This window comes from Coloeus monedula (genome assembly GCF_965178545.1).
Source record: "Coloeus monedula genome assembly, chromosome: 2".
NCBI classification, from domain to species: domain Eukaryota; kingdom Metazoa; phylum Chordata; class Aves; order Passeriformes; family Corvidae; genus Coloeus; species Coloeus monedula.
The window spans coordinates 6,907,984-6,924,879 of NC_138782.1; positions in this window are offsets into that span (position 1 = coordinate 6,907,984).

Sequence of the window (16,896 nt, forward strand, 5' to 3'; positions counted from 1 at the left end):
GAGGCCAAGTTTTAGGGCAGCTCTGCCAATTTTAAGAGAAGAAACAAGGCCATGTGGAAATCAGAGTCAAAAGATTGCTAAAGATCTACTGGATAAATGGTGATGTTTGATTGGAAAGGGTCACTCTTGCATTCTTGAAGCCCATAAACCCTTCAAGACTGAGCAGTTCATATTGTTCTTCCTTTTAGGTAAGAAAGTATTTGTCAGGTATTCAAATGGTAAGAAATGCCAGGATTAAGTTCTCTGTGCAAACTGAAGTAATTTTCCTTGTGAATGGGGATTAGGATAGCTTCTCATCCCATGGCTGCTCTTGATTTTTCTACAGGGCCCCTACCTTAATGATTTGCCATTTGCATTACTAATTAATACAGGCTCCCAAGTTCTACATGACTTCTGAAAATGCAACATGAGCTGTCAATCACTGGGGTGCTCTTGGAAAACATCCTGTCGAGTCATCACCGAGCAGGTAAGCTGCCAAAAATGATCATCAGCCAGCCCCACAGGTGGGGATATACGACAGGTAGGGAGTCAGAGGGATTTCCTTATCCTCTTAGGCTTCTCCAGAAGCACATCAACCACAGGAGAAGCTGCAACACTGCACTGATGAGAATCCAGCCATTTCCATGGAGGTTCTTACTTGTTGGTACAAACACCGGAAAGATGTATTGTTGAGCTCTAGAAAGAGGCAGTGCACACACACTTGAGTTCCTCTCACTAAGAATTCTCCAAGTTTGTTGTTGTCTGTTTTATTCTTATCATTGAAGGTAAAGCAGACACCCACATCCCCAATACCCAGAGCAGGGCTGCAGTCTTTGCATTATTTACTGTAATTTTCATATTTTCCTCTCTGGAAAAGGCTTGTGGCTGGTGATTCACAGCCTTTGCCAGACCATCCTTGTTAAAAGATTCATGTCTTTGCAGCACTGGTGAACAGCATCCCTTTTCTCACCTTTTGGTGAAGCTGGGTTTCCTCTGTAGCCCTAATGCTCCACACCCCTGCTGTACCCTTCCTTGCTTTCTGTGAGCTACAGCCTGTCCTTCCTTCTGGCCTCATCAGCACAACTCAGCTCAGACCTGAATAAAAGCACAGCATTTTTACTGAAGGGACCTCCAAGTTCAACCAAACCTCTTGCAGCTCCTGTGTGTGGCAGCAAAGTAAGGACAGAGGCACAAGCTGGCAGAGCAGTCCTGGTTAGATAGCTTCAGCACCAGAGCACAGTGCTTATCCTGTGATGGTGACACATCCCTTTTGGCTTGGTTGGTTGGTTGTCTTTCTGTTTTGGTGTGTTTGGATTAATGTTAAGAGCTCTGTCACAGAGCCTGACTGCTCCTGCCTCTTCCTCGTTCTTCCAATTGCAACCTTCAAGGAGAGCCAAGCTATCCTCTTCTACGCAGTGTCCAAGAACTAGAAGTGAATGGGGTTTTTTAATCAAAATGCCTTGATGTGTTCATTTCTCAAGCAAGTGGATTTGGCTTTCTAACGAAAGATTGTGATTGTGAGAGCCCTCCCTGCACGGACTTTTTCTTTTACTGTCTTCCAAGCAGATTTGCCCTGCTACGACTTGTCTTGCAAAGGCAGGAAGGCTCCTGGATTTCCTGTCTTCACCCAATGAACATCACTTAGCATCCAGCCAGAAGGCTTGGTCAGGATGAAAACAATATTGAATTTTTCAGGTCTCATTTATTTAAGAGAGTAAAACCTCTTTCTTCTCAAAGTGCTTCTCTTTAGCTTTCATTTCCTGTGCACAGAGTAGCTTTGTCTCGAGCACAATAATTAAGTTGTTGACCTTCCTTAGAGGTCAAACATAGCTTCCCTTTAGAGAAAAATAAAAACAAGCAATAATAGATACTTTGACTGGTTTAAGATACTGGGTCTGCGTATCTGTGATGTTGCTGTAATTTCTCCCAGATATTTTTCTCAAGATAATTCAGGGTGACATGCTGTTGATCCATTTATTTTGGTAGGAACATAGAATTTACTGGAGTTGCATTTTCCCCATTCTTTAGGAGAAAAAAACTCCATTGTAACTTAATCAAAGAGCATGAGGTAGCATGCATGTGGTATAATGAGAATGTTTCATGATCTTTAAATGGAATTCTTACTCTATATTAATGATTTTTTTTCTCTAATCATCTGAGAATGTTTTTTCAAGACCAAAAATAAGAATGGAGAAGCCCAGACATTTTCATGCATTTGCCTTATACAAGGCAAATTGCCATTCTATTCATACTGCCCTTTTTTTTTTTTTTTTTTTTTTGGTATGTCAACGTTTACATTCTCCTCCTTTTAAAATTGCACATTTCTAATTTTTATGGTTTCCTTTGATTCTTGTTTACTTGTTTTTAAATATGACTGCTAGTTTATATTAATGTTCTGAATAGTCTGATGTTAGGTTCCATATGGGATATGAGGTGCTGCCAGCAATTCAATTCCCAGGAGCTGTGCCTGTGTGCCTAAGTGAGGCACTGGGATCATCTGATCAGTCTGAATAAGTATTAGCAGCAAGTTTGACTTCTTTTGTATGGAAATGTGAGCTCTTGTCCATGGCATGGAAGTCGGGGAGTTGGATTATGCTTTACAAACTGGGCAAGAAATAGAAATGATCGCAGGTGGAAGAAATCCATGAATTCCAGCGATAGGAGGCTCTGTTGTTCATTCACGCAAATGGCAATAGATGCTGGAAATGTACAGCATGTGGGAGGAAGGAAAAGCAAACAAGCATCCACCCCCACTACTGGAAAAGGATGGGGCAGCCTTCATACATTTGAATTATGAAACCTTTTATTCTAATCCCTCATATTCCCTGTACCCTTCTTATTCCATCCAGAATCCTTCTTCGGACTTTTAGATTTCTTTTTCTGGTGCAGGCAGCAGAATGAAGACTGAAAGTGCAAGCTATAGGGCCATAAAGAAGCCCAAACATACATGTACTCTTGGAAGCAAGAGAACTAACTCCCAAGACTCACAGCCGAGACCGAAGCTCACTCCATTTCTTGCTGTTGTTCCACTTCATAGCTATTAATACATGAGCAATCCCCTCCTCATTCACCAAAACCCTTAAATTCATCACACTGTGCCATCGTGGTAAATTTAAGTCAAATATGCCTTAATGACAGGGGGGTTAAGTGGAAAAATCAGGCCTAAGCAAAGCATCTTTTTTGTTTCAGAAGCAAAAGAGCAACGCTGGTATCTAATTTTGGACCCCAGGGAAAAGCCTCAACACTGAAGTGGTCAGCACTATGTACAAACTTAGTGAGAGCCTGGTATTCCCCACTGCCAGCAGTCATTCAGACTTGTGTGGGCACCCCTCAAAACCCCTAAGTAGAAGCTATGGTTGCAGTTCTTTCAGCCATTTTAGGGCTTTGTAGGTAAATGTGGTCCAGCGGCATCAAAAGGCAGTTCTGTTTCTAATAAAGATTAAAAAATATTTTTGAATGACCCTCCTTGTTCCTTACTATTATACGGTATTAAAATATAAGAGCGCAGCCAAGGAGAATAGAAAACAAAGAGAAAAGCCTTTAAAAAAAATTCCACATTTTTATATCCTTTCCCTACTAACCCACCACAGAATTCAAGGGTGGGGGATTCGAGGGCTGAAAGAATCTTCATATGGTGCCAAAAATTCCCCACAGATCTCTCCAGTCCCTCAGCATTTGGCTATTTAAAGCAAACACATTGTGTTTTAGATGCTAGTTTAGATGTATTTTCCATATGAGGAGGTGGGATGTAATTAATTAGCTGTTCTTTTGATTTCTAAGTATCACATGTATGTTTCATAAGGGCATGCACTTTTGACAGAGGCTGGAAAAAGGAAATAAAATACAAGTTCCACCAGTTAAGTCTTCTGAGTACAAATGATGGATCAGCAGGGGATTATCATGTGTATTTTATTGCTACCAATGCTGATTGAGCCACGAGTGTTAATGCAAACCTAGGGGGAAAAAATATCTGGATGAAATCACAGTAACAGAGTTTAAAGTGTTTATTTTAGTCATAATTGCACTGTTTTTACATAATTTCTTTGATCTGTGGGTTGAAAAGAGGCAAAGCCAGTAGTCCACAGTAGAAGTAACCAAAGATAAACTTCACTGTATAGTTTAAGAAAATGAAGTCCATAGTCAGAGATACACACAGGAACATATAGAGCAGGGAGGTGAAACCAGGCTTCAGCATTCCAAAACCCACAATTTGTTGCCATTTCAGCTAATGGAGTCCCTTTTCTGGATTTCTGCATTTACTTCAACCTTTACGTGGGCCATGTACCAGAAAAAATCCAATGTAACCAAGCAGTCATGAAAAACGAGGGAGAAACCTTTACACCTCCCATCCAGCATGACAAAATAAATAATAAATCTGCAAAACTGAAACAGACAGCTAACTCCTCCAGGCCCTTCATCAGCAGAGAGGTCCAGCTGCTCTTGCTCCACGACCCTATTGGCCACAGATGGTCTTGGAGACCCCTCAGAGAGTCACCTCCGGACTGGGAGCCAAATTCACCATGACAACAGCAATTTGGTGTCTGTGGTGACTTAACAAAACAACCAAAATGCCTCTTTCTTGAAGAAGCAGCCAAGTCCTCTGTGTCTGCCCTCCTACCAGGACTGAATTTGCTCATCAACCTTCCGACCTAGGGAGCTGCAACACCAAAGCAACTGGCCTGCGACCTCTTGGGTCAGGGGATGAACCAGAATAAACAAGCCTCGTAGTCCCATTTATCTCTCTCTTTTATTTTTTGCCTCTTTATTTTGTTTTCTAAAGCTAAGGAGCATCCCCTGACTGAAATGCTTGAAGACTGAGGACATAATGATACTCTTTAATTGCACAAGTCCTTTGTCATCTTTATCTCTACCCAGAGGAGAAGAGGTCTGTAGAGGAGCTATGGCCTTTATGTGAGATCTGCTGATGTAGCTGGGAAAACACTCTGTTGCACAAGTCGTTTCTCTTGGAAGTGCTCTCTTCTACTGGAAGTCCAAACATGTTTAGGGCATTCAGTGGGTCCCTCCCTGTATATTTGGTGAAAAGGTCTGGGCATTATTTTGTGACTGTTCTTTTCTTTACTGTTTTGCTTGTGTGCAGTTTTCCAAAGTGAGGCCTGGAGGGTTTCATGCAGGCTGATTCTCCCAGAGCCCTCTCTGTAGGAGCAGAGGAAAAGGCAGGTTCCTTTGTGGGATGTTTCAGAGCCAGAGCCTACCACAGCTGTACCAAAATGCTGAGCGATTCCCCTCTGGCAGAGCTGCAAGGTGGCCCAGGGAGGCTGAGAGAGGCCCATTCGAACCCTCCCATCGGTCCACTGTCCCATGCACTGTTGGTCTGTGAATGAATGTTATTGCAAAAGTGAATCACACTGCAATGACAAATGTTTCAAAAACAAAGCTATAAAATTCTTGACTCAGTTATTAACTTTAAATGAATTGTTTAGGTTGTTTCCTTCCACACACCCCACCCCCATTAACTTATTCCTGAGGGGAATGTATTTATGGAGCCATGTGCTTCTCACATGGTTGAGGCTAAAAATAGCTTTAGAAACTCATCCCAGCTAAAACTTAATTTAAAATCCAGTTTGTCAGCCTAACACATTGGTCTTTTAGCCTGGTTTCTTTATTTGTAATAATAGCCTTGACCAGTCTTTCGAGTGCTGATTATTTCCGGATTTCCTATACTGTTCCTCTATTCAGTAATATATAAATAAACACATTCCTGAGCCTAAGGAAACCCCCAAATTACATACAAAATTTATTTTCTCTGTATGGCCTGGACTTCCGCTTGGGCAACAAGCAAACTTGCTCTCGTAAATACACAAGTGCACTGTGGAGACAGGCAGCATCAGCCTGGGTTTCTTGCTTGGTTGGGGTTTTTTGGGGGAGAGAGAGGCTTATCAATTGTTGCAAGTATATTGTCTAAGTACTGAACTGTTTTTCCCATGTTCTTTTTGTCACTGATCAGCAAATCAGATGCTTCAAAATGTCCGAACCCTCATGGGTCAAATCCTTCTTCTGCTTGTTTCAATATGAGTTTTGTCACTCATTTTAAAGCAGAGACTGTAGCCCATAACAGACAATTATGCAATTCCCGGATGAAAGGGATGTTTTCTCCTTGCCCTAGATAATTAAGTCCAATGCAGAATCTTTCCATTCCCATCACTAGGTTTTTTTTTTAATAGGTCTTGAGATCACTGTGTCCTGAGCTCCAAGGGTTGAAATCATTTAGAAAGGAGATTTTCGGCCTGCAGTTTATGAATCTGTGGGACAGCAACAGGCAGCTGAGGAAAGCAAAAGTAATGTCAGTAGGCTCAGGGATCCCTGTGAAACAAATGCAGCATTCCACAATAAAAATTAGATGGAACGCCACTGATTTTGTTAATATTATGTTATACAGGGGAGAGATTTTGGTCACATAAGAATGCTTAGGCTTGCAGAGAAATGTCTGGTTTCAACACTTTTCTGTCTGAATCCCACTACTCATTTCTACAGTGCTACGCATTATTTATTTAAAAGCATGGTTCTTTTTGCTTCCAGAAGTCATGTCAACTAATGATGCTGCATTCTCCCTATCCAATAGGGTGGAAGGGGTCATTTCCCTTTGTGCAAACCAGTAGCAGTTTTATTTACTAGACCTTTTTCAGTGCACCTGTATGTCGGCTCACTTCCTTCCTTTTGGTCTAGGTATCTCCTCACATGGGAAAGTTCCTATTTTCCTTCAGCTTTGTTTAACTTTGTCTGTTTTGGGTTACCTGCTAAATTTAGCAATTGCTTCTTAGGTTTATATATACATATATATGTGTATGTATAATAATATTTACTGTTTAAATCATTTTCAGTCAGTGGCAGAACTTTGCCTTTTCAGCCCTGACTGTTCAGTTCATTTCATCAGCTCTAGCAGGAGTCTTTCTGCAAGGCCAGGTAAGCTTTGTCTGGTGTTTTGCTGAAACAATCGGAGAATGTCAGTGGACTGGAGAGGTATCAAATCTCTTTTCATTTCATTCTTGCAAGTCCTCTGTTTCCTTAAGGATTGTATCATCTATTTGACTTGGTACTGGTTTCTACAAGAGTAGATGCTGTTGCAGATACAGGCACTGCTCTACTCAAACCAGAACTGTTTGTGGTCCTACTGCTTCCAAGAGGACTGCCGTGTGTTTACTAGAGACAGAATTAAAGCTGCCATACTTAATGCATTTGTAAAGATACTGTAGGTTTGATAACCACAAGAAGGAAACAAACCAGAGCAATTTAAACATTTACAGATTCATTTTCCCCCCAAGATGGTGTCCAGTTTAAATCAGTTTATCAGTCATATAACACACGTGAGTGTGCTTGGGATTCTTGGGGCAGGCTTCAGGCTCAGCACCTTTAATCATTGGGGGTTTTTTTGTTATCTAATGAATCTACAATCTGCAGTTTGAATTTCACACACATCCATTTGATCTCTTCAGACCTAATGTCTCTAATTGCATTATTAAGCAAGAATGACCATGCCTTCCAGTCCTTTTATATCCTGTATCTGGTTTACACATACATTCTCCATCTATTTCAGTCGGGGAGTATGAGATTTTTTTGTTGAAACTGTTAAATCAGTGAAAGCCCTAACAAAAGTGAGATTAACAACGAAGGGTGCTTTATACTGGTATAGATTATTCCTGCAGATTGGAACACACTTTGTTTGCATCATCTCGACCTTCAAGGAGGGGGCAGTTACACCCCAGTTATACCAGTTTCAAACTTGAAGAATTAAACTGATGTGAAACGCCTGTGTCCTTTAGCCTCGAGGAACAATTGGGAGTTAAAAGGGCAGAAATCAGATTTCAAGAATGTAGGTAAATACATGCTAAAACCTAGCATTTAACATGAAATTATGTCTTAATGGCATTTTAACGTGGTTGGAAGGGGCACAATACTCGCTACAAAAGGCAGGAAATTCGGAGTTATCACCTGTGCCCCATCACCTTCTGTGTGCTGGAACTGCTGCTCTTTGACACTGTTACAGGTTTGGCTGCCTCTCAGTTGTCTACACAGCCCAGTTTCTGCAGCCTCCTCTGACAGGGGTGGCCTCCAAACTCTGGGTGCTCTGCAGCAGCAAATGCCACCATGGGTGACACCCCCAAATGCAGCTTTCAGGCCTCCTTGAAGCTGGAGTGCTCAGAGCTGAGGAGCTGGGAATTAAAATCTGCTGCTACTGGTGTTTACCTTCTGCTTTGGAGGCCCTTTGACTTCATTATTTCCTCTACACGTGTCATCGTTAGCAATGCCAGTTAAAAACCATCCCACTAATTCAGTACACTCAAGTAGCTTGAAGGTTGAAGGGTTTAAGGAAAAAAAAGCGATTGTGAGATTCATGGTGAGAGCAGAACAGCGGTAACAGTCCAGGCTCTAACTACCACAGCTCCCCCCAGAGATTAAATACACAGCCAAAAGCTTAAGTGTAGCCCAAATTCGGCGCAGCTCCAGGGGATTAGAGGCAGGTAAGTATGTGAGGACAAACTCTGGCTTGCTGCTTGGCAGGGACAGGGATTTGGAAACCCAGGCCATCGCCACATCCATGAAAATCAAAGGACAGCAAGCAGGAGACAAAGTGCTGTTCTCTTCGAAACAAAGAGCTGCCAAAATGTTCATGTCAGGGATTTTTTTCCCTTCCTTTGGGCAGGCACAGCTGGGTTGCAGCCGAGCAGCTCAGGACCTCACCCCCAACCAGGGACCAAAACAGAAAGTGCAAAGATGGGCATGTGTTTAGGGGAGCTCTGTAAACACAACCCCTGCACACAAACTGTTAAGTATATTCAGGATTTGGAGTTTTTGCTTTGGCATCTCGTTATGTCCTTTAATGAAACTACTGGCAATGAGGTAGTCATTTTTTTTCTTTGGTTTGAATTTCTAAAAAGCATAATTTCAGCAATTTTTCTCTGTTCTTACACACACACACGAATTGCTTTAGACAGGAAGAAATTGCTTTAGACAGGAAGAATTTTCTAAACTGAGTTAGACTTGAATCAAATAATTGAAAACCTATTTTTAAAAAGCACTGTGGTACTTTGCATTCTTAAAAAAAATTCTTGTATTCCCAATTGTTTTTCAGTAAACTTTCATCGGTCTGTTTAAAGTTCTGCAAGTGTGAATATTCATATTTCAAACATCTGGCTTGAAAATCAAGCATTTCAGCTGTACTACGTCCCCCCTTACTACAGAATTGTCAGTAAAACTTCAGCAACGACCAACTCGTTTCCTCACCAAGGGGCTGGTTCTGCCTTATTCACACAAATAGGCTTTTTTCCCCCATTGACCGGAATGGGAGCAGAATCCATCCTGAAATAGTAGTCCCCCTGGTTTAAGCCATGACAAGAGACAAACAAATAGACCCTTTGAAATTAGTTTCATCTATTGTGTCCCATTTGTTCTCTGAAGCAGGTGTCAATTGAATCTTTTCCTGTCTGTCTGCGCTTGAAAAGCAACATGTTGTAGTTAAACCCACTTGTAAATTGTATTTTACAGAAGAACTGCCCCAGGGATCTACTAAAAAGCTACTTGAGTTTAAGAATCAGAAGTCAAAAAAGGGTTAATTTGCTTTCCTGGCCTCCTTCTCTCCATTTCTCGTTCTGTTTCAAGTGGTTTCTTGTTTAAAAAAGATCTCTCTACTTATATGTCTCATACTGTATATGTCTCCATATACAGTCAAAAGATTCTTCATGCACAGGGTCTGATCCTGCCTGGACTGAAGTTCATTTATTTGTAAATCATGGAAAAGAATTTCCTTCTATAGTGGGCCCAGCCACAAATTTCCTATTTTCTTGAGCCAACAATGTTATCAACCACCTGCTTTGTGGCTCTAGGGCTAGAAACTGCCTTATAGTTTTTAATCTAGTGAAAAGGCAACTCTGGAACTAAAACTGCAAGAAGCTGGCCCAACTGCCCTGCCAGCTGGTCAGGTTTTCTGGTTGACTATCCAGAAAAAACCACCAGCAGCTTCCACAGCAACAATAAGCCCACACACCTCACATTTTGAAAGAATGACATTATGTGTAAGAAAATGCACTGGAAATGTATAAACTGTTACGTGATATAACTGCATGAAATGAACAATGTTACAAAGGCTTGATCAGAGGGGGCTGTGCTGTTTACAGTGACGTGTGCCCCTTTTTTGTACCAGTCTTTCCAAACCTTCCTACGAGGATTTGTGTAGGATTGCACCGCCTCCTGAAGCCAATTCCAAGTGCACAAGGATGTTACTAATAAATAGAGAAGAAAAATCTTAGTTGTTCTTTAGCAGCAAGTAACTGTCTCGGGCAGCAAGGTGGAGCTCCAGGTATTGCTTTTTCCATGCTGTTTCGTTTCACACTTGCTGTTGTCTTCAGGGTACTAGAGGAGTGAAAATCTTCTACAGACAGGCCAGCTGCCTTGAATGAACACGTACTTTGATCTTCAGTGATTTCCTCAGCTGCAGGTACCGAAGTGCTGCACATTCAAACCATTCTCCCTCCATCTCTCCCTCTCTCTGAGTGCTGAGCACAGCTGTAAAGCCACCACAGCCATGTAGAGAGGAGCCTCCAGCCAACCCAGACCTGTGTCTCCAGCCAACCACAGCATTTTGCCCAAAACTTCTGCTTCTGACAGGATCAGGAGAGATGTTTGTGTGATTTCCCGAGAGCCTGGTGAGTGTCTGTGCTCCCTGTCTGCTATTTACTGGCATGCGCCAGTCAGGTTTCTGCAAAGGCTCTCCGGGCACCTTTCTGCAGCTTCTCTCTGTGCTCTGACCATCTCATTCAGACCCACTCAGACTTCCACCATTCCACCATGGACAGTAGGTGAAGCTGTTGTTATCCAAACTGCACCTGAGAGCACCAGCAATGTGCACATTTGTTTGCCAGACACCACACTGGAAGCCGGGTAGCAGAGAATGGTTTTCCTAGAATTAAATACTTTCGATGAGAGATCCCAGATTCTGTTTTCTTTCTCCATTGCCTTATTTGACATAAAGTCATTCCCCTTTAAAAGCATGTTTCCAGTTATTCCTGTCCTCTCCTAGCTGGGACATTCCCCAGGGAGTCCCTCACTATTAGGTGTTGTGATTATTATTGTAGGTACTGGGGTATCGAAGACATGGGCACTGCTGTGAGAAACACTGCACCAAGGGAGAACACAAAAAAAGTACTTGGACACAGCCTGTACTTTTGGAAGGAGCATCTAATCCAACTGCCCATCCTTAGTCCAGGAGAAATTAATCTGACACCTCAGCAACTTAATAAAAGCATGAAACACATTTGCTGGTTTAAATTATTTCTTCACCTGCTGTAGTAACTCTGAGCCTATTCTCGCTGTTTCCTTACAGCCAAATGCCTTTGCTGAGCATCTTGTCACAGTCCCTACAGAACAAAGATTTACTTCCCATAAGAGCTTTTCCCCTGCATTTCAGAAAAATTTATGTTTTAAAAGACCTGTTACAGGTCATTGAGATGTCTCTGCAGGGAATACAGCATTTGGCATCAGGCTCAGACTTGGGGAACCAAGGACACTCAGAGAAAGAGGCAAATGGCAGGGAAAGAACTTGCCCTCACTCTCCATGTTTCTGCAACGTTTGTTGAACAAAGTCCTTCTCTAATGACAGGATTGCACCATTTTCCTTCTATGTCAGCTTTGGTGTGCAGTGTTTATCTGGAAACATTTGCTTTACAGAAAAGAATTTGTCATTAGTACTATTTGGTTCCTGTGCACTGGCTCAAAACTGAGCTGAGAAACTTTAGTGTAAATTCAACAATTGAGTATTCAATTACTGAGCATTAGAATACGCAGGTTTCAAAACCAAATGTTTCACTGATGTGGCATAATTTTGACTTGACAAAGCACTGCTCAAAGATGTTAGGAAATACAAAGTGTTGGCTATCAAGCAGAGGAACTGACTGAGCAAAACCAGTAAAATAAAGCCCCTTAATCCCCTTTCCAGGAGGTATAACCAGACTAGGCGGATCCTTACCTCTGCCAGTGCAGCAACTCCCTAACAGGAGTTCAAGCCGCTCTGCACAGGCTGTGCTAAAACACCCAAGTGAAGCCTGGTGGTACTTAAAACCTGAAGCCATCGAGAAATTAGCTCCATTTTCTATTTTCATTCCTCTGGGAATGAACGTCTTCCTGCAATGGAGACAGATGAACTCTTCTTTTAGGAGACAAGCCTTCATTTCACCCACCATTACAGGATTCACTGTGAAATCCTCCTTTTCATTTCCTGCTGCAGAGCTGTCCTTCAGCCTCAACTGGCCTTCTGGTCCTTCTATTATTATTATTGTTGTTGTTGTTAATTTAAGTTTCTGATCTCCAAAGTCACAAAAGCAGTCTTGAAAAAAAGCCAAATGCAAGCCAATAATGTGATATTTTCCCTGCGGAAGTGAAGGGTTGGAAACCATAGGTGCAGAAGGTGTGAATCACTCTGTTTATCTCTATTTCTTTTTTTTAACTCTCAAAAACGCTGGCTGCTACACTGCTCAGCATAGGACAAGACCTGTCAGAAGCGATCAGGAAATTCAAGCCTCAGTCAAACAACAGTTTAGGGTAATTTACAGCTTTTACAGCCATCAGCTGTGCCAGGATCACCTCCTTCCTCTGCTCTTAGCTCCCACCAGACCTGTTTGGGTACTGCCGTGCACGCACAGACTGCGTACGCTAAGGGTGAGCTGCAGCGTTACTTGTTATTTTATGCATTAATTTGAATGTAGTGCTAAATTCGGCTGAGTCAGGTTAGTGGATAAGCCAATCTAATGGCTCACTGCTGCCAAAACAGGGGGCTGCCTCCCTGCTCTGGGCCAGGGGGCCAGCTCTGCCACATGGCTGGCACTGCTGCCAGAAAACCACCGGGAGCCAAGGTGACTCAACCAGGAGTCAGATCCTTTATTCCATTTGTAGCACTCAGCTCCACTACACCAACTCTGGCACTTCTGCAGTGCTAAAACTCTCTTCAGAGGAAAAGCATTTGCTGGTTTCACTGTATTTCTCCAAAGAGGCAAAAATTGCCTTGTGGCAAGCTCTTGTGAAAGTCAGCAGAATTTAGAGTCTTTGGGTACTTCTGAAAAACCTTGCCGGCATGCTGGTTCCCACAGTCCCGTACTGCCACAGCTTGGCAAATACTCCAGTGCAGTTGCACATGATCAGTACAAAAATGTGCAGCATATTGAAAAGTGAAAATGTGGCAGAGTGTAAAATAAACAGAATTTGGTATTAAAAAACCCAACCTAACTGTTGGGAGACTGGGCTGGACTGTTTTCTCTCTTTTCTCCATTTCCATATTCCATAATTCAAACTTGTTATACATTTCCAGATTGGCTTCAAGTTTTAATAAAGTGGCTGCTGAATTTCCAGCCTGTCACACAGGCACTGCAGAATTCAGAAATCTTGACCCCAGCTGGTGGCAAAATATGTAGACGGGAAGGAAAGCACCAGTCTAGGAGAAGCAGGAAAATGGAGAACGCTAAGCTAATCAGTCCTTTTAAAGAGAGGGTGATTACTATTCAAGTAGTAATTTACTGAGATAAAGGAACCATGAGTCACAGAGAGACTTAGGTTGCCTGCAGGGGAATGTTATTCTTTTTTCTTTCCTTTTTTTTTTTTTAAGAGAAGACCCTTGTGTGTGCATTTGCAGCTTATAGCTAAGAGGTTGGATCTAGAAGCTAATCAGCCATTCTGTCTCCTATCTGCTGATCTGCTGGCGCTGGGGGAAGGGGAATGTGGGCAAACAGGCATTAAATTCCACCGGCAGGCTACGGGAAGGTATTCCTTGATAAGCAGCATCCAAGATGATGAGCCGTAAAGCAAAGCCCCTGTGAGGAAGCAGGGGAAGAGGTAGGGAAAGCTTTAACCATCTGTCTCAGCCCAGCCTTGCTCAATGCTTGCCAGAGCAGAGGTCACCACCAACAATAATAACCCTGGAGAAGCCAGACGTATGCTTTCCATTCACCAATAATCTACAAAGCGTCTTAGGGTGAAATCCTGGCTCCTCTGAAGTCAATGGGAGCTTTGCCAACGACTTCAGTGGAGCCAGGTTTTCATCCCTGATAAATTTAAAGCAACCCCCAGGCTTAAAGATGAAACAATGGCATCCTGGAGAGTGGGTGCAGACTGAGGACCAGCAATGCTTCTCTGAAAAGCTGTCAGATCTTACAGACAGGATGCCTCCAGAGTCCTGGAGCAATGCCAGGATGGACAGTAAAGGGCTAAAGTGGACAATCAGGTAAACACCAATAATTTTTAACTGCTGGGACTACTTCAGTATAGGACCCCAGTGAGTCTTGATACTGAGACATAAAACCCAGTGGTCCTTTTCACTTCTGAGATAAAGCATACAAAGTGAGTTATGTTGGTTTATATTATATCATACTAATTTTTTTTCTCTCCCCTCCTTATCCAGAGATTCTCATGTTGGTCTAAAAGGTTGTCACCTGGTGGCACTCATCCAAAGAGAGGATTTTTTACATTTGACCAGGTACAATCAGTGAAATGGACTGAAATGTTCATTTCAGTCACCAGGACCACCCAGACTCTGCAGTGTGCTGTGTCTCAGTTAGGCAATACTTCATTTTTCAGGACTCAACACCAAGTGTAGGTGCCTGCACAGTGATGAAGAGGGGTTGACCCTGGGCAGTGTGGTGGGACAGTATGTGGGGTGGTAAGCTGTGATGGCCACAGCAGGAGACAGGAGCATCACCGTCAGGACATGCCAGTAGGGACATCACAAATTCAGCCCTGGACAGAGAGAGTTTCTTGGCTTGGAGCACTGAAGGTGGCACTGGAGTGGCATTTTTGTTGGCAGGCTGGTGTAAGGGAGACCATGGGCCCTTCATCCAGCAGTGTCACAGCTCCTGAAACACCTCCCGGGAGAGTGTCCTCACCATGCGGTGGGGGCTGCAACATGGACAGACACAACCTGCTCCTGAAGCTGTGCAATGAGAAACATGGGATCTGTGAGGCATGAGAGAGGCAGGACATCAGAGGAGCTCCCACAGCTTACTGACTGCCCTCACATGAGCTGAGCTACACCACCTAACTGGGCACTATGGTGGTCATCAAAGAGCTTGGGCTCATGGCATTTTCCCTGGCACTGGCGAGGAGCTGGGAGTGCACAGGAGCTGAGTCTGCCTCTATCACTGAAGGGAAGAGAAACGGAAGGTAAAAGCTGGAGGTGGAGGGGTGAGCTGTGAGCTGTGAACCTTCACAGCGAAGGAACTATCACCTCTCTTACCCCAGCACCACTGTCAGACCCACCTGGTGATCCACCTCCCTGCTGAGTGCCCATAACCATATCCCAGGAGCAGCAACCCCCTCAGGCTAGTGATGGATTTCCTCCTCCTGGTGAACCCTGATTTCATTTTCCAGGGACTAAACAGTGGCTGCTTGAGCAAGTGTCCAAACAGCTGGGAAGAGAGAACTTTCCCCTTTGCTTTTAAATCTATCTCCCCTACAGGTCGTGATTCAGCTGTCTGGATTCATCGATGAAGTCATGTGCTGATTGAACAGCGTTTGTGTCTTTAAGCAGGCTTCTCCAGAGCACATGAGCACACTCCTGCCTGCCTGCCCCAGACAGCCACACAGGGAGCAGTGCCACACCCAAGTGCTGCTTTTACACCAACTTTTTCCAGTGGGAAGAGGCTTTGGTTCCTCACTGCCTTCCTCTGACAGCTAAGAGCAGCACTGCTCTGTCCCTCCCCAGCTTTGCACAACAGCTCAATGCATTAACGTGCCACGAGGAGACGCACACCAGTACAGGCCCATCTCATCTGGATTAAAGATGTCTTTTGGTTCAGTTTCGTAAGGCAAGGGAGAACTTGCATTACCCAGAGCTCGGCAGCAGACCCGTGTGTGTGTTTTTCACCAGACTGTCACTCAGACTGTTTCACATTACAAGCCTTCAGTCTTGCTCTGGCAGTTGATTTGTACTATTAAGCTCTGAAATACAGAACTCATGCGGCCAAGTTTCCACTTTTCTTCAACAGCTGGGATGCACTGACAGCCACTAGGTATGACCAGACTTTGCTAGACCTGGAGGACACTTGTGCCTCTTGGCTGCTAAGCCTGCCTCCTGTAGCTGCCCTGTTTCTGCTCACTGCCACCAGGATCACAGCAATGGTGGCAGGAGGAGAACCCAGGCCGAGCGATGACAGCTGAAGTACATCAGTGTTTTTATCTTCTCAATATTTTGATTAGCCCAAGGAATGTTTGGGTTAAAAAAAAAAAAGGCACCACATTTTTAAAAAGCCACATGATGGTCCACAGGCTGTTATGACTTTTTGCTGTATCAATAGCTCCAAATGATCCCCCGTGTCACCGAGAGCATCAGTGCCATACCAGGTATTTTTCAACAAGTGATTTCACAAGAGGGGATTTGCACCTGACGCACTCAGGGCAGATCCACAGGAGTCCCTACCCTGCACAATCATCTATGCTGATCATTCCTACTGCACTGCTAACATGGAACATGTTTGTGGATTTTAAAATCCTTAAATCTGAAGATTTGGGGTTTGTGGCTTTTGGTCACGTCTTTAATGATACCCCAGTGCAATTATTTTAACCATATTCTTGCCTGATTCCTGCGCAATCATTGACAGTGGTAATCACTGGAAGGGTACGAGACATCATTCTGACTCATTCATGATCACAGCCTTCAGATCCACCAAGACCTGCAAAAAACCTCCCATGAGCTCTGATTCTCCTCATGCCCCAAATGTGCCCGTTTTCCAGGTCAGGCACACTGCAGGCTAAGGCTCCCATTATGTGCTTTGGTCCTGGCACTGCACGCTGGAAGAACATCTCACCCTTACCTTGCAGGAACCCTGTGGAGGACACCAGTCTCCCAGTGAAAATGTTTTGGACTGGGGGATACTTTTTCCCCAATTTGCCCATTTAGACATTTTAGACCAGTTCAGCCTCCCA